Here is a 24,736-nt window from a genome sequence, read left to right on the forward strand (position 1 = left end):
TCTCATGGCAGAAGTTTTGAGGGTAGTGAACAGAGACCGAGTCCTTCCTCTGATGAGACGGCTTCTCAGGTACTGATTACCTGGGGCTGTGCCTTGTACACGGTAGACAGACACCTGACGGATAGTGGTAGAGTCAGAGGTCCTCTGATCCAGTGGTGTGGTGCTGGTGGCAGAGACAGGGTTCTCTCTGCAATTGTCAGGTGTAACTTAGGAACGCTTTGAAGACCGAATGCCCTTAGTTTAAATTCTGGCTCTACCACTTAGTGGCAGTGGTCCTTTCCCAAAATCATTTTATACTCTCTGACTCTGTTTCCTGCCTTAAAAATGGAGCTACTTTGTGGAGGTTGTGGGGCTCAAAATGAGATAAAATGGGAAAAGTACTTACCACTGTGTTTAGCACTCAGTAAATGGTAGCTTTTGTTATTATGATTGTCAGTAAACAGTAGACATGGGCTAAGCCTGTGCGGTAAGTGGAAGGTGACTATTGAGCTACTAGAGAATTGTAGGTTGGAGACCTTGGTTAGGGTGAGCCGTGAACAAGTCCGTGAGATGTGAGGTGTGATGATTCCTTAGTTGCCAGGGGAAACTAGTCACATAAATACTAGCCCTCACTTTCCCAGCTTATTTTCCATCTTAGCACTAATCATGTATCTCTTTGTTGGCTTGGTTGTTTGTCTCCCTCACTAGTCCCTGAACTTCATGAAAGCAGGGACTGTCTTTGTTTTATTTACTATTGTGCACCCAACACTTGGTACAGAGCCTGATACATGGTACGTGCTCCATAAATATTTGTTAAATGAGTAAATGGATACATGAATAACTAAGGCTTTTTGCGAGCTCTAACAGCTTATGATCATGGGATTCTGTGACTATGCCCCAAATTGAGGACCACTGACTAGCCCTTATACCTCTGTTAATCTCCTGACATTTTCATGCTAATGGAAATGGTTTGATCTGTGACCGCCCCTCATGTGTTTTCCTTTCATTGAGTCACATACAGATATGCTTAGGGATTGCACTGTCTGTGGAAGACAGCACATAGTGTGTTCAGATAGGAGAGAGAAGAACCATGTTTTATGTCTGGGCCAAGCTCTGACTTTTGGTAGCAGGGCTGAAAAGTAAGTGGGCACTCCTCTCTTCCCCTCCCTCCCCATTTTCCCAGTTTGTAGCTTCTCTCTGGCAGTCCTGACCGCTTTTACTGCTGTCAGCAGAACTGTCTGCAGGTGTAACCATCACCTGCTCTGTGTTTCTCCTCCTGCTGCATTTCTCCTTTTTTGCCTGAGGAAGGGGTTATTAATTATAGCTCAGCAAACTATCTCTGCTGATGCCACAGCTGTAGATGTAGACAATTGGCAGGATGGTTGGTAAGTTTCATTTCCTACCGTCTCTGCTTCCTGCTGGTAGCGGCCCCACCCTCCTGCAAGCCTGGGTGAAGAGGAATGTGAGGGAGCGACTGCAGGCCCCGCAGAGACCCCACAACGCGGGCTTCCTGTGCTTTGCGATGCTTTGGCTCCCTCTTACTCCAGGGTTGAGATGCAGTTGGAGGCCCAAATCTGTGTGTTCTTTTTTCAACGTGTCACTGATTACTAATGTAAGCTCAGTGCAGCTGTTTGTAGAGACCACTCACTGTTTTCCCACCTAGGTGGTGCAGTCATTGCACCAGAAGTCATTGATACTCCAGTTTGGTGGCAAACCTCTGTCAGGAAAAATTTTTTGAGCATGTACCACCGATATAATAGGTAAGTGTATTTATATCAGTCCTACACATGCACTACAGTACTAAATATTTTCTGTATTATACAATTAAGCAGAAAATTTAAAAGGGTGATATAAAAAGAATGTAAGTTCTAATATTTTCTTCCTGTATTGCCATGGGTAAGTGCTCATATCCCCTTTATTATGAGCTGCCAGCCTACTTGGGAGACTGGGTTTCGAAAGCACTGTAACTCAACGTTGCCATGGTTTCAGAGTCACGCAGAGCTGATTCAGTATGCAGATTCCTGGGCCCCTCTTTTGAATTTAGAGTCATGTTAACTGGGGTCTGTCTAGGAATGTGCACAGTTAACACGTATCCCGAGTAATGCTGACTCAGATGGTCTTGGACCACAGTTTGAGAAACTTGCCCTGTGGCCCCAAGCCTCTTGTTACCGCTGCTCTAGCTAGTATCAAGCATACAATTTAGTAGGGCTAGGACAGGAAGAGCCTTAGTGTCCCATTCCTGGACTGTGACATCAGTTTTAGGGAGCCTCTGGTAGACCCTTGGTGCCTTTTTACCCCTAGCTTGGGAAGATTGGTATCAGTGCATAGCTTCTGTTTTTCCCTTGCCTATCTTCTGCATAGCCCAAGAATTGTCAGTCTGGAGCAAGGAGAAAGGGGGGTGAGGTGGGGATGTGTAATTAAATTCATCATTTCATCTTGGCTGTCACCAACTTTCTAGATTGCTCAGTGCTTCTTCTTATCCTTAGCATGTGAGTGACAAGCTGTTAACTGCTGGGCTCCCTCCCTCTTTGCCCTTCCTCTGCTGTCTGAAGGGGAAACTCTTCTAGTTGATCTGCAGAGAAACCCTGCTGTAAACCTGGTTCATAATGGTCGGGGGCTAGTAGAGGGGCTCAGGGAATGGACCCCCCTTTCCCTCCAGAACATAACGCAAAAGCTCGATTGTGCCATTCTTTGTGTGAGCATGATGGGTGAGTTAGTAAGTAGAATTCAGGGTTGGACTTTTGAAATTCTCAGTTTATTAATTTAGCTGTACAACAGACTTCCTTTGAGATCCACAAAGTGATCAATGTCACCCGCTCAACACCTTTCCCTCTAGAAGTGAAACTGAACTGTTACTTGTTTCCTTCTCTGGGAACCTTACCCAGTGGGTACATTCTCAGGTGGCTGAATTTGTTTACATCGTTGCCCTTACAAATAAGGGTATAGAACGTATCTAGAACCCAGACTAAGGAGCCCTTAAGAAGGGATCGAAGGGGTCAAATACTCTCCAATCCTTCCTGATTCATGAATTTCTTTTTCAATACCTACATCAAATGTTTCTCTGCCTTTCTATGAATAACTTCCATGTTGGGAAATTAGCTAAGGATGTTAATTGGGATTTGTTTCAGTAAAGAGTCCTACAGGAAACTACTGCAAATGAGAAGGGCAAACCCAAGACAAGACAGAGTGTCTGTGTACTTAGTTTGTGGGCACAATATAAGTTCTGAGGTATTATTTATTAGTACTGATAATAGCCGCTATTTTGAGAGCTTATTATGTGCTCAACACTGTGCTATTTAATCATAATGACAACCTTGTAAGGGAAGTTACTATTCTACCCATTTTCTAGGTGAAGAAATGGAGGCTTAGATTGTCCACTGTCATTATCCAGCTGATAATCACTCCAGGCTCATTTTGATTTGCAACACGGTGACTTCCCCTTGAGAAAGGATCCATGTGGCTAATGGGGTACTTGGCGTCCAGTGCAGAAGCTGCTTTTCCTTACATCTGATGGATCTTTCTTTACCAACTTCCTAGAATTGAAGCCCCACACAGGGAGGTGTATAAGTGAGTTTGTTAATGAAGGTTATCTCTTGGAAAGCTTGGAAACCAGACAGAACAGGAAACAAATTGACAAGGAGAGCACAGACCCCAGTGATTCTGAATGATCCAGTTAAGTATGTCTGAGGGCCAGATAATTTTTTAAAAATATTTTAAAAGTATATTTCTAATGCCTTGTTGATTTTGAGAAGTGCCGTAGGATTTTAACAAATTATATTAGGAAAAATCCAGTACATTTCTTTGACACTCCCTTTTCTGGTGCTTTCTTTCGTTTTCACTGTTATGCCTAAACTGTAGAACAAACCTGTTGTTACCTTGCTGCAGGCACCACACGAAGCCCTTCTGGGCATCTGCATGGTCTGCAAAGGTTCTTCAGCTTCCCTCCCTTCCTTCTCTCTCTGGGCTTACCAGCACCCCCAGCAGGCTGTGGCTTTGCCAGGACGGGAGGGAGTGGCCATGTGATCCCTCCGCGGCAGTGAGATCCCTCCTGAGTCAGCAGGCAGAAAGCAAAAGGAGAGCCTGGACTCTGCTACAACTGTGGAGGGCAGGGGTGTCTGCCTGGCAAGATAGCTCCCACCTCTTAGGAAGAGAGGACACTAGGAGAGGGAAACTGCCAATGAAAAGCAAGAATTGCTGGTGGGAGTTACTGTGCAAATGGGTTTGTATGTTCTCTTTAGATCTTCTACTCAGATGCCTCTGGGGCCAATGATTTTTTTCCTTGAACATTTAAATGACATTTTCTTTGGTCCTTCTTTGTTTCCTGCCTCACCCAGCTCCTGTAGCTTAATGGCCTGTTTACTTTCTGGATGTAAGTGCTATAGTGGCAGACCTCCACATTGGAGCCAGTATCCTTCGGAAGGAAACCAAAGGACAGTCTGGAGAGGGTAGTAGGCTCTGGAAGCATTCCTCTCCACATTTTCCTTTGTGTGTTGCTGGCTTTGTATTTCCTCCCCAGTCCCTAGTCCCAGAATTGGCAGAGATCTGTAACTGCGTCTTTCAGCCTCGTTCCCTAGAAAAGACCTGATCACTGAAGGACAGCACTCCCAACATAGAGACTTTTTCTCAGTTCCCACTGGCCTGTTCTGGCAGCTATGGAGAAGAATGGGGGAGTGAAACCCTCTCGTGCAGCAGGCGTCCCTGAGATTGCTGCTGCTCAGGGACTGTCCAAGGATCTGTGTCCATAGTCTGTCACCTTATCTTGTTTTTCTGTCAGCTTCAGCAGTAGTCACTAGAGGGTCTTGCCAGTGGCCTGCACCGAGTGAGGTCCCAATGGCATTCAGGCAACCCCTACGTCTTCCATCCTAACTCTCCTACCAGCACCAGCCTCCACAGTCTGCATGGACTGTTGCTTGTACAATGGAAACATGTGGCTGCCATTAACCATGCACCATAGAAAGGTCAGGCAATATTATTGGCCTTCTCCCTCTCCCTTCCCTGCGGACCCCCTGCTCAGTTAATCATGTGTCTTCCCATATATCCTCACTATGAACCCTTGTGTGAAAGGCTATGAACTTCCCTGCAGCCCGCTTGTAGGTCTTTGGTGAAAATTGGCACAGGCATGGGAGTGAACCTCCAGGACAGGGAATGGGCAAATGATCTGCCCTGTGCATTTATGACCCTTTCCATTTCTGAGGCACTTGCCCAAATTGATCATTTGAAAGTGCAGGACAGGGGACTGCGGGCTGGAGTTGCTGTGATTGGGCCTGGAGATGGCAGGTAAGGGGAGCAGTTGTGTAACCAGACCAGTGCCAGCTTTGCATTGGCACCAAGTGCAGATGGCCTGGAGGTTTGGGGGAACTCCTGGTGTTCGCACCCTCCTGAGTGCCCTTCATATAGTAATTGTAAAGACAACATTATTTTGGTTAACATTTATTGAATGTGCCTCTTATGTGTTAGTCACAGTGCTCTCGTTTAAATTCACCATTTTTTCTATGAAACAGTATTGCTATTACCTCCATTTTTCTATGAAACAGTATTGCTATTACCTCCTTTCTTTATAGATAAGAAAACTGAGGATTAGAGAGGTTTCATAACTTATGTAAGATCACACAGCTATTAAATGATGGGCTGGAATTTGAATCCAGGCAGTTTAACTCTAACCAGTTAGCTACACTGCCCTGTCCAGTTCTAGAGGCTGGTGTGGAGGTGATATTGACATCCAGTATTCCTGTTGCTTGGGAGGTCTCAGAAATTGCTAGCAGCTAAAAGAGATGGGTCTCTTTTTGCCTACCTCATTTTACCCTGAGGAACTCCAATGTAAAACTGCAGATACCAGCAAAGACCCTGAGTCTGACACAAGGTCTGAGCTTCCCTATGTGAGCAGCGGTGGGAGGCTGATGCCCTTTATCCAGCCAGCTGGGACTTGCACTTGAATAGCCCTTTCCTCCCTTCTCCTCTCACTCCTTCCTCCTCTCTCACTCCTCGCTGGGGGGTCCAGAGCTATGGGTGACTAGTGCCTAAGGCTATTTCCTTTCCTCCTAGAACCTGAACCTTAGTCCTTTCCACCCATTTCATTCCCTAGTTGTCCTGACTACTTCAGAAACTCTCCACCCCAGCCCTCCCACAACACCCAACTTCTCCAGAGAGCAGTTCAGCTTTGCAAAACCATCAGACTTGAACTTTGTAGTATTTGCTGCCGTCTCTCTAGTTTCTGCCATTTCGTGCTGGGTCCTTTCTTTCCATCCATAGCCTTTTTCAGACGCTGTGGTCAAATCCTCGCATGGAAATTTCCACTTTGAGTTTAACATTGCTTAGTCTCCTTTCTGCTTCCACTGCCAACACGATCGCTTTCCCCGATTTTCTTTGTGAATCTTTCTTTCCCTTCTTTATATTCATTTTGGACTCGTCTATTGTTCTTTGATGACTTTTTTTCTCAAATTTCCCTACACGTCCTCCTTAATGTCCATTACTGTTCAGCATTACCTGTTGTAGTTCTTTTCATTATCCGTTTTCCTTATTCTAATGACTGTCTTCTTTGCTGTATTAATGTCTTTATTCGCCTGAAAAAGCAGGTGGGTTTGTTTTCTGTCCAGTCTACCTCCACCATCACCAACTCTGCAGGGGTCTTAAAATTTCATGCCGGGGTAGGATATATCACGTGGATAGGGGAAGGCGGGAGGTAAACCACTGAATTAAAACAAATAAGTAAATAACACCTAACACTTAGGTAGTTTTATTGTAATTGTGCCAGGCACGAGTCTCAGCCCTTTACTTATGTTAGTTATCTCATTTAATCTTCATAGCAGCCTCTGAGCTGAGGAATATCATCATCCCTGTCTCATAGATGAAGAAATAGGGGCACAGAGAGGCTAAGTAACTTGCCCAAGCCCACACAGATGGCAGGTATGTTCAGTCAAACTTCACAGCTAAGCAGAATGGCTTGAAAGTCATGCTCTTTATGTTTATCTGCCTGTGGGGACAGAGCCAGGAGTGCAGTTTCCAGGCTCTCGGCCTCACGTAGAAAGGTGCTGGCTCAGGTAGTAAATGGCCATCAACTGTGATTGGATGGCCATCAGCTGTGGCTAGTTGGCCGTCAGCTGTAACCAGTGAGCCATTGGCCACTAATATAACTGCCGTGGCTATGCTAGCAAAAAATGGGGGCTAGCAAGAAGATGGTGGCTGGCAAGCACAGATTGCAGTCAGCACAGTGGAGTGTGGGTTGCGGATTGCAGAGAAGTGGACGGCAGGTTGTGGATAGTGTGGCTCCTGCTTCCGGTGTCTCCAACCCAGCCGCCAGCGAGACTATAGTGGTATGACTCCCCTATCTATGGCTCCGTGGATGTTCCCTTTTGGCCTCATCGTGTCCTGTGTTCTTATGTGGGGAGTGGGACCTGAGAGACCCCGCAGGCCACCCCGCCTGACACTGCCTCTAAGCAGTTCATGGTTAATAAGCAAAAGAGATGAGAAGTCACCCTCCAAAGAGACAATCATGGGAAGCACACACATTGCCCCTTTTCTCCTTCACCTTCCCTCTCTTTTTCCCTTCCTCTTTTCTGTCTCTCCTCTCAATTAAAGCTGCCATTTCCTGTATACTGGGAGAGAAGACATCAAGTGACCTCTCAAGGTCTATCGTGTTTCTAGTCTCCTGTAGTTCTGAGACTTCCTGTTTTATCGCCATCTTTTTAGTTTACAATCAGTAATCAGACTCTAGAGAAAAGGAATTTCACCTTTTTGGCAAAGGCGTCTGATCTATATTTGTAGTCTCAGGACAGGCAGAGGGATCAAGGTGCACATATTATAAGCAATGCAGATATGGCCTGTCACGTGGGGTGTCCGGCAGGGTCTCTGCTCCCGCTCCCCACAGAAGAACGCAGGATGTGGTGAGGCCAAAAAGGAACACCCACAGAGCCACAGATAGCGGAGTTATACCACTGTAGTCTCGCTGCGACTGGGTTGGAGACACAGGAAACAGGAGACACACATCGGCAACCCTCACTCTGCCGCTTGCTAGCTCAGCCACCATCTTCGTGCTAGCCCCCATTTTACCAGTAACGTAGCCACAGCAGTTATATTAGTGGCCAATGGCTCACTGGTTACAGCTGTCGGCCAACTAGTCACAGCTGATGGCCATCCAATCACAGTTGATGGCCATTTACTACCTGAGCCAGCACCTTTCCACGTGAGGCCGAGAGCCTGGAAACTGCACTCCTGTCTCTGTCCCCGCATGGCCTTTTACTCAAAGAACTGCATATCCTATAGCGCAGCAGGGGAAAGTTGATGTGACCAGGGTTTGAAACTGCTTTACTTGGTTTGTTTGCAGCCCCTCCCACGAAAAGGCAGCTGCCACAGAGGAGGCTCTTCCTAAAGAAGCAGGTGCAGCATCCAGCTTCTGAGTTGTCTTTAGAGAACTGGGTGCGTGTACTTCCCACCATATCTTAACTCTTCCCTGACAAAACTCATTCCAGCCTCTCTTCAAGCATCTGAGGGTATTTCCCCGCTTCCTTAACTTAGTACATAAGTACAGTGATTAAGGAGTTAGAACATAATACCTAGGGTAAAGTAATTAGTACAAATAATTGCCCTAGAGAGAAAATGGTAATATAAAGAGGTCTATCTATTTATCTTTTCACTAAATGTCAAGCAAGATGGAATGAGATGAAGGTACAGAAGAGAGAGCTGCTGATCTCTAGTTCGAAAAGCAAATGCATAGAACAGAGGAGTTATTTATCCTATAAGGAATTATTTACATTGATTCCTTTCAGATAAGTAGCAGAAATGCGATTCTGTTGCTCCTTAATTACATACTCTGCATCAGTTTGTCTTTCTTTTTTCCCTTTCAGTGTCATTCACTTTTCTGTCTTCCTGGAATTATCTTTGAACTCTGGTACATATTCCTTCTCTGCTTTCTCATGAAAGCCTAGCACGATCCCCTGCCTCCCACCCTGCCCCATCTTCTAGGTTGTTTATTCTGCAGCTAATAGCACTCTCCCTGCTGCTTTGAGTTCAAGACATATGAATGGCTTTGTAAAATAGACATGGATGCATCTGGCTGAACAGCTCTCCTAAATGCCGTCTGCTGTGTTCACCATCAGGGGCTGTGTGGCAGTTGGATGCCTTTAAGAACTGAGTAGGTAAATGGGTTTGGTCATTTGGGAGACTGGATGGAGTCCCATTAACATGGGTCTGATTTCTGTGTGATTTTGATGAAACAGAACATCCTCATTCGCGGGTACTCGCCTTCTGCTCTCCATCTGTTTGTGTGTTTGACTGGCAGCCCAAGAACAGATGACTGAAGGCCACAGTGATAGCCAGAAGGAACATTACAGACCTCCGAGCAGAGATGACGTGTGGAATTGGCCTGGTCCCCACATATTTGTGTGTGTGGGGGTGTGGGTGTGGGTGTGTGGTGGAATACCTCTCCTGTAGTATACTAGCAAAGTTTCTTACCATTTTCAAGTTGATTGCATCTGTGACCGTAGTCTAGGGCTTATAGGAACCAGGCAAAGAATAAAAGAAAACCTATCCACTGGCCTAAATCACATTCTATTACTCTCATCCCTGTCCTTTTTTATATGGGTCATTATATGGGTTTATGGAACTTGGTGCCCCTTGGGTTAATAGAGTAAGGTGGGATAGGAACAGGAGAAGTGATACATTCTGTGTTTATGATGGCTGGAAAATAGTGTACCTTCAGGAACCAGGGTACATATCCTTTTTTCCCCCCTTAATTTTAATCTTGATAGTTGACCAATTTGGTCAGGGGTCTTGGTCTACTTTTCTGCCTAAATTAAGTGAACATGATTGAATCTTTGATGATGCTTTTTAAAAAGTTTCCATTGGACACAGGAAATTCGTTAAATCTATGCACTAACCTTTGGATAGGCCCAAGATTTTTTCCCCCTAATATTTGATTATGTATTTTCGTATAATTTGCCATCTTCATAAAAGGGGAGGGGGTCCCAAAGGGAAATACCAAGTTAATTCAGATTTTTTTTCATTTTCTGAGAGTATAATATTGGGGAGCAGGAGTTGGAGACAGATTAAGGGGGCAAAAGTGAAGTGGTGGGAAATTTGTTAGTGTGTATTTAGTGGAAAGGAATTTGAAGTCAGTGAACATGGGTTTGAGTCCCAGTTCTGGTAAGCTCAGTGACCTTGGGCAAGTCACTTAGAATCTCTGAATCTCATTTTAATTATCTTTGAAATGGGAAAAACAATACCTCACAGGGTTCCTGTGTGTATCAAATGAGTTAATTAATTTGAAATGCATTGTAAATAATGGAGCACTGTACCATTGGGAGTTGTGCTATTGTTATTCCTGACGTTAAGTCAGACACTCGGATGCTGGTGAAGTGCCCTGGTAGAATTGTTGGTATCGTCATTTCTTTTGGAAAACTCTTCCCTACTCTACCGAAGTGTGCAGTTTCCTTGTGAAGTCAGGCTTGAGCAGAAGCAGGATAAGAGAAAAGAATGAGGGGAAATGTAGGGGGCACTGAACGAGTGAGCACACATTCATTGCCTTCTTTTTATTCTCCCATATTTTAATCAATTTAACCCTTGCTTTGCTGGGTGTTTGTATGCTCTAGGAAGTGGATTGGGAGCAGGGGTGGGGAGGAAAAGGGAAGGGGAATGAAGGGGCATCAGTTTCCCTCAGGAGCTCACCATTTCTGAGGGAAAAGTCTATAAGGAGTTGGGGAACGTGCTGCGATACCTTTCTTTGACCTTTTTGCTTTTTTTCCTGGGCCTTAGTTTCCTTCTCTGTGGAGTGGAGTGAAGCCTTAAGGCCCCTGGTTGGTCTGAAGCCATAGACATGGAGGAATCAATGTCAGTAAAAGCAAGCCCACCTTAGCACGTGAGAGGAGCTGGCAGAGCTGGAGCTGACAGAGGGAAAACGCTAGGGAGGAGTTATATATATTTAGGGATGCCTGAGGATATTGGTCTGCTTTTCCATAGGTTATTCTCTCTGACTGGGAGAACTATCTCTAAATACTTGTATGTGTTTGATTTAACATTTTGGCAGGAAGATAAGTGATTCACCAGAGCACACAACCTTGTTTCTTTGCTGGTTTCAAGGAGAGGAGTTGCTTTTCTGCGTTTATGCTGGCAGCGGCATAAGCAAGTGCACTCAGTGGACACACGCACTGTGTTTTAAAGTAGAAATGTGAGAAGCCTGTACCCCTCTTCCCTCTAGGGGCTGGGGTACTCTGATCCCTTTCCCCGGGCTGCCTGAGTAAAATGGGCCAGAGAGTAAGCTGTAGTCACTGCAAGCAGAGCGGCCTGTCCCTGCTGGGCAGGAAACCTAGAGTGATGAATGGGGCCGGATGACGTCATCCTGCTCCTCCAATCAGGATGCTCCGAGAGAGCCAGGGGCCTCTGCAGATCCAGCCGGTGGCCGGCTGCTCTCATGTAGCTTTACACAGAGGCTGGGAGTCTCTGGGAGTGGAGTGGGGGTGTGAGCCGCCCTCTCCTGGCTCCTGTGTAGGCCTCAGTCAGTCTGAATGTTATTGCAAGGTGAGTGGCTTCACCGGGCGAATTCCTCTCCCTTTGCATCCTCCACCTGGCCGTGCTGGGCTCCGGCTTTGTGGCTCCGGCACCTCCTTGCACAGCACCTTCTGCTTCCATCTGAGTACCTGCACCTTCTGGAGGTTCTCACACCGCCTCCCCCCCCACTAGCCCTTAGCCGTCTCCCTCCCTGCTGCCCTCAGCACTTGCTCAGTTGGCCTCTTCCACATGCTCCCCTCTTCCTGACCCGTGGGGACCGCGTTGGGTGGGTGATGGGAGGGTCAGGCCTTCACCTCTGTGCTCTCCCCCAGTAGGGGGCTCCCTGTTGAGCCCCACTCTTGCCTCCTGGGAAGAAGTAGGAGGCAAGGGGAGATCCCCCTCATGGGCCTGATATGGGCATCGTGGGGATATAGACAGGCCCCTCAGGCTTCCTTGGAAAGACCCTAAGGCTCTTTCCTCTCCCCCAACAGAGGAGGTCCCAGGGGTCCAGAAAGTGGAAATAAGTCTCATATTCTCCCTGACCTTCCAGAGGGATGGTTTGTTCTTTCTGGTGGACATTTGTGACTCTGCCTTTTCTCTCTGGGTGGTGCTACTGCTCCTTAGGCCAAGCAGGGATCATGGAGCCGGCTGATATGGCGACAGCAAAGGTAGGATGGAAATGCTGCCGGCCGCACTGTGCGTAAGTGGCTTCGCTTGGCAAGTTCTGCCTTTGGTTCACTTTCCTCTCCCCTCCTGCCCCTCAGCCCACCACTCCCGAGCATCCAGGGGCTGTGTCAGAGTGGAGGGAAATGATGTGAGCATGAGGACCTCAGGAGAAGAGAGGAAGGACCAGGTCCAACACAACATACTCCTCACCTTTATGTGCCTAGAAGTCTGAGTGTGTGTGTGTGTGTGTGTGTGTGTATCTATAGCTTTGTCTGGGCAGACTTACGTGTCTATCTGTCTCTTTAACTTTGCCTTGTTTTTTTTCCATTTCTCTTTATCCTGTCTCTTTTTAGTCACCGCTCTCCTTTATTCTCTCTTCTTCCTCTGCCTCTTCCATGCATTACGGTGCTTTCTTAATCCTTTTGTGCCATCTCCACACTTTCTTTTCACCTTCTGTGTGATTCTCCTTCCCTCTGCCTGTTGTATAAGGAATGGGTGGGGTTGGTGTGGGCTGGATAGTCAAGAACAGAGCCTGCCTGTCATCCTGCAGCAGATGTTGGCCTTGGGATTGGCGAGGAGTTTGTCTCTGAGCGGCAGATGCTGCTGTTGTTCCCTCCCACCGCCCATCTGATGCCCCAATGGAAGTGCGGTTCTGGGCACCTCTTGGGAATGGTGCCAGGGTGCTATGTCGCGTGGACCCCATAGGCACGCTAGAGGGCGTTCCTGAGATAGGTTTCTCAGGAACATCGCTCCTGAATACTGCTTGCAATCTGAAATTTGTTTTTCTGTGCATTTTTCCAAACAAGGAGCTTGAGCCACTGGGAATGGATGGGGGATCTAAGGAGGCATTGTCTGTAAGTCCCAGCCCAAGCCCCTGTGTACAGGGACAGACCTGTAGTCCTAGACTATCTCAGCCCTCGGATTGAGGTCCTTCCTTTTTCGCCATATGGCTGGGTTTCCTTTCTCTCAGAGATGGAAGACTGGACGCGCCTCAGACTTCTGGAGCGGGTTCGGTACCCCGTGTGTGTGGAAGCGAGGACGAGGTAGGAAGCTGAAGCAGCAGTGATGCTGAGGGCAGTAATGTGTTAAAGTGGTTAGGACACATCTGTGGAAATCACAGAACTAGATTCTTGGCTCCTTTCTCTCACTCCCACACGCTGTGTGGTCTGATCCAACTTACTTAACCTCTCTGGGCTTTCATCGTCTAGTCTGCATATTGGTGACAATTACATGCATCTGTTATTTTAACAAGCTTAGATCTGTCAAATGCTTTGTTTTCTTTGCAGAAAGGAGCTAGGGAGAACAAAACTAAATGAGAACAGGCCTCCCTGGCCTCCCTGAATCCTCCTGACCCCCCACTCTCGCCTCCTTGCCTCCTTTCCCTCTCTTTTCTTTCCTTCCACAAACATTTGAGTACCCACTTTGAGCATGGATGGTTCCGGGTGCTATATCCCCTTGGCAGTGCACAGAGGCAGCCATGGCAGCAGGCATCTGCAACTGTGTTTGTATCCCAAACAGTGTGTTCCAAGTGCTGTCTGGTTGTAATGTTGCTATCTGCGAGGTCGAGTGTAATGATCGAGGTCGAGTGTAATGATCAAGGTTGAGTGTAATGATCGCCAGGCTTACCCTCTTACAAACCTGCTAGTCAACTAGCTCTTGAAGTGGTAAGCGGTTTGGGATCAACAAACTAGCTGTCAAGGGGAGGTAGTGGTGAGTGCTCTGAGGAAGAGGTGGTTTGGGGCCACTGGGGAGTTACCCTGCATTTACTTTGGACATGTGTGTTTATGTCTGCATTTGCATAGGGAGGTAGAAACAGGCAGCTTCATTTTTCTTTGGCCCTTGCCATCCCTCATCCCAGACTAGATTATGTAATCAGGTGTGGAATTAAGACCTCAGAGCTGGACCATTCCTGAGGCTAGCATTTGCTTCAGGACCTGGACCACAGAGTGAACAGACGCCATTTAATTCCAGCACTGTGGTTCTTTTTCTTTAACCTTCTCTAGCCCAAACCCTTTGGAGGGAGTTTAGTTCAGGTGTTTTCAGTTTGGGCCCATGAACCATTAAGGTCCTTGGGCGGACTTTAGGAGAGGGTCCACGAGCCTGTATCACATATAGGCAGAGTTATGTATCTCTGTGCTTTTTTCTGGGAAGAGTGTCCGTGGCTCGCATCAGATATCCAGAACCTTTAACTGATCAGGGTGCTCCCCAAACGAGCCTGTTTGCATTTTGCAGGTACAGAGAGAACCTGTGTTATGGCTGATGTACTGAAGTTTTGATAATGTGTAAATGTAGTGGAATTGTTAAGTAAAAAATCATATTGTGACTCATTGTAAGTCATTTACATATGATTTGTATATCATTTTTTAAATGTCTAAAAACATGTATACATCTCCCTCCCTTGCCTTAGCCTTTCCCCTTTTATTTCTGAGGTACTGTTACCAGGATTTTTCTTAACCCCCAATGAATTGGGTTCAATTACCCCAGAATGAAATAGCTTTTGCTTGCAGGTGTGCTCACTTTCTTTTGTTTTTTTTTGACACTGTCTCTTTTCTTATAATTGAGAATCAAATGGTAGCTCTCGATTGGAGGTATGGTCACTTTGATGACTACACTGACTATTTAGACTGTGTTCAATTTCTGGAGCAGGACTTTTGGAAGTGTGACTGTCGTGCGGGAGACCCGGGTCGCTGCGCCATTTTTCGTGCGGGGCGGCCTACGGGGCCTCTAGTCCCGCTCCCCACATAAGAACGCAGGATATGGTGAGGCCAAAATGGAATACCCACGGAGCCTTAGGTAGGGGAGTCATACCACTGTAGTCTCACTGGAGGCTGGAGTCACATGACCTGCAACCTGCTGTCTGCTTCTCTGCCTGCCAACCAACCAACTCGACTCGACTCTCCAACCAGCGCAGCTGAGGCAGTTGTATCAGTGGCTAATTGGCTAACTGGTTACAGCTGATGGTCAATTAGCCGCAGATGATGGCCATCTACTACCCAGATCAGCACCTTTCCACGTGAGGCCGAGAGCCTGGAAACTGCTCTCTGGGACTCTGTCCCCACACTCCACCCCTGCAGGGTCTCGCCTCACAATCTATGCGACAAGCGTCTTCCGCAAGGGTCCCTGTGCGAGGAGCCTGGAGGTGAATGCAGTGTCCTGGACACAGCCAGGCTCTCTGGGCACAGCCAGGGTTTCTCAGGGCACCACCAGTCCTTCTGGGCACAACCAGACTTCCTGGGCTTCTTAGGCTACCACCAGTCTCCTCCTGCCCTCCTGGCAGGCGGTACTGTCGCACTGTAACCATGCGCCAGGGTTGTGGCAACACTTGAGGAGGGTGGTGTGCATGCCCGCGTGTCACCACTTTCACCATCCGGATCCGGAGACGGAACTCTCCTACCGATGTCTGTAAGCTGAGGCCATGTAGCACGTTCACCCCTAGAATATATTCCGGAACAGGGGAGACATAAACCTTGTAGTACGAGGGGGAAGCCTTCCTATACCCAGTGGTAAGGAAACAGCTTTTACAGTCACAGTCTTTCCCCTGTAGCCATCAATGCAGATTGCTGGTCCAGGGAACAGTTCTGGGTTCCCATAAACGAGACTGCAGTCGGCGCCAGTGTCAACTAGAGCTAAAACCCTCTGCACATTAGAAGGGGGCCAATGTATGGACAGTTTCATGTGGGGCCTCCGGTCCCTGCTCGTCCCCTCTGACCGGGTACCTTGGCCCCACCCCTAATCAAGCTGCAAGGGGTCAGCCTCAAGTGGCTGCATGAAGTCCTGGAGGGACACGGGTCGCGCTTTCCCAGACTTCTCCTTTAGGCTTCTCCGGAATTACTGTTCCGGACGCAACTGTTTCCAAAGTTCCAACAAGAGTGCATTGGGTTGCTGGTCTATTTTCTTCCTATCGACCCCTGCTGCCACGAGATCACGCCACATCTGTGCTTGTGTAACTCTCTGAGGCCCGCGACCTCATCCCTTTACTTTTGATTTGGGCTTCCAGGTCTCAACTGCTCGGACCTCTTAACTTCCTTTGCCTCCGGCTTTGAACATCCCCTAGGGTGGCCATGGCAGTTGTAACTTCATGGATCCGTCGCCCCACATAGGGCGTAAGAATGGCAACCAAGGATCCAAAAGCACTCGCAGGTGCAGTATCCAAAACCAGATCTCTCATGCTAGCTGTAAAAAGCTCGTCATCCGGCCCCTGAATATTAGGGTTGAAAATAGCATGTCTCATACCCATTTCACGGATTATTTGTGTAAGTTCTGTATATGACTGCCATTGACTCACAGTTTCTGGCAGCTCGCCAGCCTGTCCCCACACTGTGTGTCCCGCAGCAGTGAGCCACTCCATTAGAGAATGGTTGCCCTGGTCGTGGGCCAACCTATGGCAGTTCTGTAACCTTTGTCGCAGGGACGGATGCACTGTCACAAAGGCTAGCTTTTCCATCTCGCCTGGGGAGCAGAGAATGTTGTCTGCTCCCTCATCCCATAAACGTAATAACCAAGCTGAGACTGGCTCTCCAGGGCTCTGTCGGTACCGCCTCCCCAGCTCCTGCAACTCAGTGGGAGTGTAAAGGGTGTAGGTTGTGAACTCAGTCACAGCTGGGTTGCCGGCAGCAACGCCCCTGGGGCCCAAAGGTTGCTCAAGTTTTACCCTTTGCTTCAAGATTGGCCAGGCTTGGGGGTTGGGAGCTACATTGTCTCCACTCGTTTCCTCCGCCTCTGCCTCAGAGTCTCCACTGTGGGGCCCCTGTTCTAACAGGCGGACCCAAGCTTCCAGCGCCTGGTCCGGCACCTGGGCCATTTTGTTAAGTGCACTTTTCGTGTTGAGACTCAAGGCCGTGAGAAACATCCAGCCCACGCGGCCGGCTGTAGCCTTCGCATCCTCCGGCAACTGCTCAGCCAGAGCCTGCAGGGCCCTCTTCACGCTGGCCGGAGAGCCGTCCATGTCCTCCCACCCCTCCTGGGGGTCCAACTCCTGAGAACAGTGGCCACCGGACACCACACACTGTGTGGGGGCCACCTGTCCTCCTGCCCAGAGTCAGACTCCATTCCTACCTGGTCGGAATCTTGCTTGCCGTGCCAGGTGTCTGAGTGGGTGGAGGCCTCGGTGTATAATGTCCACAACCCTCGGAGCCTAAGGCCACAGCAGATCAACAAAAGGAGGACAACGCCTTCCATGGCCAAGAGGGTGATGTGCCAGCTGGAGGCTTGAGTCTCCCAGGCAGACCGCGCCTCCCGTTCCCGGTGTCACTCCTCATGGGCCTCCCGAAGCTGAGCTTTCACATGCACAAACCGCTCCACCATCCTTCAGTAGGCCTTGGCCTGCACCATACCCTGCTCACTGCGCCATTTGTCATGCAGGGCGGCCTGCAGGGTCTCTGCTCCCGCTCCCCACATAAGAACACAGGATATGGCTAGGCCAAAAAGGAACACCCACGGAGCCTTAGGTAGGGGAGTCATACCACTACAGTCTCACTGGAGGCTGGAGTCACACGACCTGCAACCTGCTGGCTGCTTCTCTGCCAACCAACCGACTCGACTCGACTCTCCAACCAGTGCAGCTGTGGCAGTTATATCAGTGGCTAATTGGCTAACTGGCTACAGCTGATGGTCAATTAGACACAGCTGACGGCCATCTACTACCCGAGTCAGCACCTTTCCACGTGAGACCGAGAGCCTGGAAACTGCTCTCAGGGACTTTGTCCCCACAGTGACTTCACTTCCTGGAGTCTGGATTTTGAGGCTCTGTTACTGCATTGCCATGGTGCTCCTTTTTTTTTTTTAAGATTGCCATGTTAAACTTGAGGCCATCTGATGTCCTGACATGACTGTTAAGATATGTAGATGTGGGGGCAGAGCCCCAGAAAGTAGTTTACAGGCTCTCGGCCTCACGTGGACAGGTGCTGGCTCAGGTAGTAGATGGCCATCAGCTGGGGCTGGTTGGCCGTCATCTGTAGCCATTGAGCCATTAGCCACTAATATAACTGCTGCGGCTACGGAGGAGAGTGGAGGAGAGTGAAAGAGAGTCGTCGGTGGGTTGCAGACAAAACGGGCAGCAGGTCGCATGTCCAGTGAACCCAGCCTCCAGTGAGACCGTAGTGGTATGACTCCCCTACCTATGGCTCCGTGGGTGTTCCTTTTTGGCCTCACCATATCCTGCGTTATGAGGGGAGTGGGACCAGAGACCCCGCAGGCCTCCCAGCACGACAAATGGCGCAGTGAGCAGGGTCTCCCGCACGACAGTAGATGATAAATTATGCCCAGAGGGTTTCTATTTCAACCTTGAGAAAGAGGTTGATAAGCATTCATTAATCCATCCAGCAAATATTTATTAAATGCCAATTACATGTCAGCTGAGAGTCCTATATGGAGGATTTAGATGGCTAGCACTAGATCACTGTGAGCAGTTGCTCATGGGATCTTAGGGGGACCGATGAGTACACAGATGGGGAAGGAGTGGCACAAGGTAATAAGGGTTGTAATAGAAGTTCAAGTCGTCGGGGAAGCGCAGAAGAGCTATCTGATGTTGCTGGGCAGGCAGGAGGGCTTTGGAAAGGAAGTGACGTTTGATCTGAGACCTGAAGCCGGTGTGGGAGTTTTATCAGGTGGACAAGAGAAGAGAGGTGATCTAGTTATGATTGAGATTTGAACATATCTGGGTTCAGATGCTGGCACTGCCTCTCTCTGGCTCTGCCAGCTAGAGCGAGTTATCTTGGCCTTTCCTAGTCTCAGTTTCCTCATTTCTAAACGAGGGTGATACTATCGACCCCACAGGACTGTTGTGAGAATTAAATAAGATAACCTAGGTAAATGCCTGGCGTCCCATAGATGTTCACTGAATAGTAGCGAGACAGGAGAAGTAGGCAGCATGCACATGGCAAAGCCCAGGTCACCAAGTCGTTTGGCATGATTGGCGAATAGGGTACATGGGGGCGATGGGAGGCAGATGACGAAACTGGAGATGCAAGCAGGGATGGACTTACCATGACTACCTTGTACAGTACTGAGCTTAGGCAGATGCTGGGAACAGGTGAAGGATTTTAATATACCGGATTTGCTTTTGAAAAAGTACTGTCTGGCTATAAGTAAACAAAGAATTGATAATTTCCTCATTTTGCGCCATCTCTGACACTTTTTTTTTTACACTATACTCTAAGCTTTTTAAACACAGGGGCGTGTTTTTGCTTTTTTAAGCCTCAAAACCCTTAGCATCTACCATGTTAGTTGGTATATAATAGATGTTCAATAAATACGTGGTGAATGAACAAATAGGAGAGGTAAGCACAACTGCAAACCTAAAGATGAGATTTGAAAGGCAGGTAAAAACTGATAGCAGGAAACAAACTCTGGTCATATTTAGGGAGCTAGAATTGACATGACTTTCTACCTAATTAAATGGGAGGTGGGAGAGGAGGAGTGTGGGATGAATGCCAGGTGGCTGACGGGGTCGCTTGGTAGTTGGTGGTGCCATTTATTGAGACAGGCACAGGTGGTGAGAGTCAGAGGGAGCTGAAGAGCGGCGGGGAGGAGTTTCATGTATTTACACTGGCTTGGAGGTGCCGATGAGTCAGTTAGGTAACATTGCTCAGGAACAATTGGGAATTTGTGTCTGAGATTAGGGGAGTGACAGTAGGTGTGCATATATATTTGGGAGGCTCAGGCACATCTCCAAGGCATTCTCAAGGCATTCAAGACTAGCGTAGGTCATAATAAAAATATGTATGACTGTGTATGGGGATGAATGGTAACTAGACTTGTTGTGACCATTTCACAATGTACAGTTGAACCTTGACTAATGCGGGGGTATTATGGGTGTCAGCCCCCTACCTCGCAGTTGAAAATCCACGTATAACTTCTGACACCTCAAAAACTTAACTTCTAAATAGCCTATTATTGACTGGAAGCCTCACTAATAACATAAACAGTTGATGAACACATATTTTCTATGTTATATGTATTATGTACTGTGTTCAACAATAAAGTAAGCTAGAGAAAAGAAAATATTAAGAAAATCATAAGAGAAAATACATGTACAGTATTGTACATATTTATTGAAAAAAATCCACTTATAAATGGACCTGTGCAGTTCAAAACTCATGTTTTCAGGGGTCACCTACCATGCTGTACACCTAAACTAATATAATGTTATACGAAGTGTGACAATTAAGTTCAAGAACTTGTTGAACCGATGTTGCTAAACTTTTTTGATATCAGAGGGATTATTCATTATGAATTTGTACCAACTGGACAGTTAACCGAGTTTACTATTTGGAAGTGCTGAAAAGGCTGCGTGAAAAAGTTACATGACCTGAACTTTTCACCAACAATTCATGGTTCTTGCATCACGACAATGCACCAGCTCACACGACACTGTCTGTGAGGGAGATTTTAGCCAGTAAACAAATAACTGTATTGGAACACCCTCCCTACTCACCTGATCTGGCCCCCAGTGATTTCTTTATCTGAAGAGAAAGGAAATATTGAAAGGAAGACATTTTGATGACATTGAGGACATCAAAGGTAATACGATGACAGCTCTGATGACCATTCCAGAAAAAGAGTTCCAAAATTGCTTTGAAGGGTGGACTACGAAGGTGACCACAGTGATATTCAGCCATGAGGTATGTGTAACACGTTTTCTAGGATGAGTTCACGAACTTAATTATCAGAACTCGTATGTCAATTATATCTCTCTTTTTTAAATTTTTTTTTAAAGACTAGATTAGGAAACCCTGTGACCCAGATGACCACCTAAAGACACGGGACTTGACTAGAGATACTTTTCAGATCCTCACCGTTAAGAGGCTGAGGCTCTCCTAATTGTGGAATGTGAGGTCATAGGACCGAGAAGGCATTCATAGAGGAGTCTGAACTTAGGATTTTGTAAAGAAATATTTATTTATTTATTTATTTATTTATTTATTTATTTATTTATTTATTGAGCTCTTTTATTTTTTTTTATTTTTTTTATTAGTTTCAGGTACACAAGACAAAGTAATACTTAGATGTTTATCATTCATATCCCTCACACAGTGACAACCCCTCTCCCCTTATCCACTACCCCTCTGACATCGCACAGAGCCATTACATTTCCACTGTCTCTATTCCTAATGCTGTACTCTGCTTCTTGTAAGTATATACATACATATATATGTATATATATGTGTATGTATGTATGTATAATATATATATATATATATATATATATATATATATATATATATATATGTAAATATAGTTGGCATTCATTATTGTTCAGCTTCAGGTGTACAGTGCAGAGATCAGGCATCCACATCATCCCTGAGGTGGTCTCCCAAATGGGACACGTGTCCATCGGATACCCTACAAAATCTTTACATTATTGATTACGTTCCCCAAATTAATTTTCAAAACCCCGTGTCCATCTTGTGGTTACCGACTATTTTCTAAACCCCTCACCTTCCCCCTTATCCCCCCCCCACCCATCTAGCAACCCTCAGTTTTTCCTCCATGTTTCCAAAACTGTTTCTGATTAGTTCATTCACTTATTCTTTTCTTTGGATTCCGCATATAAGTGAGATCATATGGTATTTGTCTTTCTCTGTCTGACTTATTTCACTTAACATAATGTTCTCTAGGTACCATCCATGTTGTTGCAAATGGTAAGATTTCTTTCTTCTTTATGGCTACGTAATACTCCATTGTATAAATGTACCACAGTTTCTTAATCCAGTCATCTACTGATGGGCATTTCGGTTGTTTCCATGTCTTGGCTATTGTGTATAGTGCTGCAATAAACATAGGAGTGCATAAAGATTTTTGACTTGGAGTTTTGGATTTCTCTGGATAGGTACCTAGGAGTGGAATTTCTGGGTCATAAGGTAGTTCCATTTTCAGATTTTTGAGATACCTCCATACTGTTTTCCACAGTGGCTGCACCAATCTGCAATCCCACCAACAGTGCACAAGCCTTCCCTTTTCTCCACATCCTCACCAGCACTTGTTGTTTGTTTATTTATTGATGATAGCCATTTTGACTGGGGTGAGGTGGTATCTCATTGTGGTTTTTATTTGCATTTCTCTGATGGTTAGTGAGGTTGAGCATTTCTTCATATGTCTCTTTGCCATCTGTATGTCCTTTTTAGAAAAATGTCTCTTCATGTCCTCTGCCCATTTTTTAATTGGGTTGTTTGTTTTTTTGGAGCTGAGTTGAGTGAGTTTTTAATAAATTTGTGATATTAGCCCCTTATCAGATGTATCATTGGCAAACATCTTTTCCCATTCAGTAGGATCCCTTTTTGTTTTATTGATGGTTTCCTTTGCTGTGAAAAAACTTTTTAGTTTGATGTAATCCCACATGTTTATTTTATCTCTTACTTCCCTCAGGCGAGGGGATATATCAGTAAAAATCCTACTCCGGGTAATGTCTGTGAAGTTTCTTCCTATATTTTCTTCTAGGAATTTTATGGTTTCAGTTCTTAAATTTAAGTCTTTAGGCCATTTTGAATTTATTTTTGTATATGGTGTAAGGAGGTGGTCCACCTTCATTTTTTTGCATGTGTCTGTCCAGGTTTCCCAGCACCATTTATTGAATAGACTGTCTTTACCCCACCGTACATTCTTGTTTCCATTGTCGTAGATTAAATGGCCATATAGGCATGGATTTATTTCTGGGCTCTCTATTCTGTTCCATTGATCTATGTGTCTGTTTTTATACAGTACCATGCTGTTTTGATTACTGTAGCCTTGTAGTATAATTTGATGTCAGGTATTGTTATACCTCCTACTTTGTTCTTATTTCTCAAGATTGCTGAGGCAATCTGGGGTCTTTTGTTGTCCCATATAAATTTTAGGATTATATGTTCTGTTTCTGTGAAAAACAAAGACATTTTTAAAAGCTGGTGGACTGACACAGAATTGCCAGCTACTTATTTTACCTATTATAACAAAACTAAACTAAACTATAAAACTACCACCACCATTGTTTATATTTAAAGAATATTTTAACAGAAAATTTAAAACGGCATGTTATCAACAATTAAAAATTAAGTATATTTAGCTTTTGAAACTTACCAGGTTGCCCAGTTATTTTTCTTAACTGTCCCCAGTCTACATAAAAGCTTCAACATGGGACATACCAGTACTTTGGTGCCCCCAAACCCTCAAAGGTGGCTTAGTATGGAAGGCCACCAGAATATTTACTGAGTAGCTGTGGTCACAAGACAGATAAGACCTGAGCTCTTAAGTTTACTCATGAGCATGCCAGTCTTATCATGTTTGTTGTGATGCTGAGAGAATATATATGTAGTAAGTATAGGAGCCTGGAATATCGTTGAACATTTTTTGTTTCAACATTAAGGCGCTGATGAGAAAATATCCTGATGGTAGGCAGTGAAACTTCAAAATCCAACCCATGAAATGCAGTCTGCTCCATCCAAATAGGCCTGTATTTATTGGCAGTAATATTAGCAATATGTGCGGAAGGCATTATTTCTGGACACCTGTCATGCAAATAGGAAACTCTTGTCTCGATAGAGATAATGACAAATATTGAATCCTTTTTCTGGCTAACTCTTTTGTGTTAAGACCAGAACAATAAAAAAATAGTTATTACAGACAAACCATACAGGTTAGCTGAGAATATTTACCATTATTCATTAGTTGATTGAAAAATTGGCATAATGATTGATTACCTACCTATGTTCATTTTGGAAAACAGAAGTACTACGTCCGTCTGATTATCTGTGCCTCTCTTACAGAACTTACTGCTTTAAACTTCATTAGAATTATGTAATCTAACTCTCTAATGCCCATATTTTACTGTTCTTATTAGATTATAAGCTACTAGATATCAAGGAGGATATTGGGTTTTTTGTTGAAATATCATCGTGATTTGCCTGGGTCGTGAACATATTAGGCACTCAATACGGATAGTTATTGTTGGATAAATAAGTAGCTGACTGATCTAACAGAAATACCACAAAATAAAATTACAAGAATATCCCCAACAAAATAGGAAAACATTGTTTAGGTAAAGGAGAAAAAGTAGCTCAGGAAACAGGAGTGGAATCTATGGTTCTTACAGTGAGTTGTGGAGGTCTGGTTGGGAATAATCATAATAATGGTTAAAAGTAGTGAGTACTTACTCGAGGTTATATCGTGTTTTGTGCATTGACTCCTGACAACCTCATGGGTTTTTGTCCTTGTCACCTTTTTATAGATGGAGCAAAGGCTTAGAAAAATGAAGTGACTTGCTCAAGGTCGCACAGCTGTTACATATGGATTTGAACTCGAGTCTAATTCTAGAATGCCTGTGCGAAACCGCAGTACGCCCTCTGGGACTGGTGTCAGGCCCGTGTCAGTTAAGAATGCAGTATTTCTAGGCTTGTCCTATCAGCAAGCAGTTTCTCTGCCAATAAGAGTTTCTTGTGTCCTTGCCAGGAGACTTTCACTGTTAAAACGAGTTAACATTAGTTCCTCTGTTTGTTAACGGTAATTCTCCTATGTAACTCAGTTGAGGAAGGAGAACTTTCCACTTGGTGGGAGAAGAGCAGGAGGCAGCTGGCTGTGGGGGATGGGCACTCCATCACTGAGCGAACCTGGGTGTATAAGCACCCTCCCAGGTCCCCGACAC

General features: G+C 45.9%; 1 protein-coding gene across 17 annotated transcripts in view; it reads left to right on the top strand.

The window, feature by feature from the left end:
- The window catches only part of GRAMD1B (GRAM domain containing 1B), a 236,009-nt gene that overhangs the window by 110,909 nt on the left and 100,364 nt on the right, over positions 1 to 24,736 (top strand). Inside the window, exons 1-2 of one of the 17 annotated variants that reach the window (XM_074321156.1) lie at positions 11,373 to 11,487; positions 12,082 to 12,125. The exons of the other annotated variants lie outside the window; for them this stretch is intronic. The gene's annotated coding sequence lies outside the window, so the exon portion shown is untranslated. Of the gene's footprint in view, positions 1 to 11,372; positions 11,488 to 12,081; positions 12,126 to 24,736 lie in introns of those variants that run through there. 17 annotated transcript variants of the gene reach the window in all.

This window comes from Rhinolophus sinicus, linkage group LG16, assembly GCF_036562045.2.
Source record: "Rhinolophus sinicus isolate RSC01 linkage group LG16, ASM3656204v1, whole genome shotgun sequence".
Lineage (NCBI taxonomy): Eukaryota > Metazoa > Chordata > Mammalia > Chiroptera > Rhinolophidae > Rhinolophus > Rhinolophus sinicus.